This window comes from Cyanistes caeruleus, chromosome 27, assembly GCF_971803275.1.
Source record: "Cyanistes caeruleus chromosome 27, bCyaCae1.hap1.1, whole genome shotgun sequence".
NCBI classification, from domain to species: domain Eukaryota; kingdom Metazoa; phylum Chordata; class Aves; order Passeriformes; family Paridae; genus Cyanistes; species Cyanistes caeruleus.
In genome coordinates this window covers 4,883,321-4,884,626 of record NC_141727.1, presented here as the reverse complement: position 1 = coordinate 4,884,626, position 1,306 = coordinate 4,883,321, and positions in this window count along the sequence as shown.

Here is a 1,306-nt window from a genome sequence, read left to right as displayed (position 1 = left end):
CGCTCCTTCCCCGCCTCGAGGTCCCAGCTCGGGCAGAACTTCATTAAAATTCCGTTAATTGGTCACCGTTAATCACTCGTTTGGAGGCCGCGGCCTTTGGCATTAATTAATTAATTCATTTATTAATTCATCTATTTATTAATTAATTCAGCGATTCGTCTATTTATTAATTTATTCATATATTTATTTATTCATCTATTTATTAATTTATTAATCTATTTATTTATTCATTAATTTATTTATTATTCATTATTTATTTATTATTCTATTGAAAAATGAAGGGAATATTTGGGGAATATTTGGGGAATATTTTTGGAATATTTTGGGGAAAATTTTGGGAATATTTGAGGAATTTTTCAAGGATATTTTGGGAATATTTTTGGGAATATTTGAAGGATTTTGTGGGAATATTTTAGGAATATTTTGGGAATATTTTGGGAACACTTCGGGGATATTTTAGGAATATTTTGGGAACACTTCGGGAATATTTTGGGGAATATTTGAGGAATATTTCACGGATATTTTGGGAATATTTTTGGGAATATTTGACGGATTTTTGGGGAATATTTGAGGAATATTTTGGGAATATTTTGGGAACACTTCGGGGATATTTTGGGAATATTTTGGGAACACTTCGGGGATATTTTGGGAATGGGCAGCCAGGTGCGCTCTGGGCGTGCCAGGATCAGTTTTGGCTCCAAGGAAATCGCTCTGGGCAATCCCGGCTGGATTTTTCCCACCGGGAATGGCTCAAAATGGGCTCGGGAGGATTTTGTTTTAAGGCGGCCTCGTGAGGTTTTGACCTCAAAATTTTGGGGAATTTTTAGATGAAATCGCGCCTGGATCGGTGGCGAGGAAAAAACGAGGGGGAAAATGGGGATGGGGAGCAGCAGAATTCCCTGGAGAGGAGGGAAAAAGCTCAGGTGTGCCCAGAAAAATGAAGAAAAAATTGGATTCTCCCAGGGAGGGAGGGAGGAAAAACCTCGGGATTTGGGGAATTCGGGCACCGCGGGGATCGAGTGGGAAAAGGGAAAAATGAGGGGAAAAATCCCGCTGGGAATGGGGGAAGGATCCCGCTGGGAATGGTGGGCTCGGGAAGGGTTCCCTGTGGAAAGGCCCTTTGGAAAAGGGAAAAAGAAGGGAAAGGGAAAGGGAAAGGGAAAGGGAAAGGAAAAGGAAAAGGAAAAGGAAAAGGAAAAGGAAAAAGAAGAGGAAAAGGAAAAGGAAAAGGAAAAGGAAAAGGAAAAGGAAAAGGAAAAGGAAAAGGAAAAGGAAAAGGAAAAGGAAAAGGAAAAGGAAAAGGAAA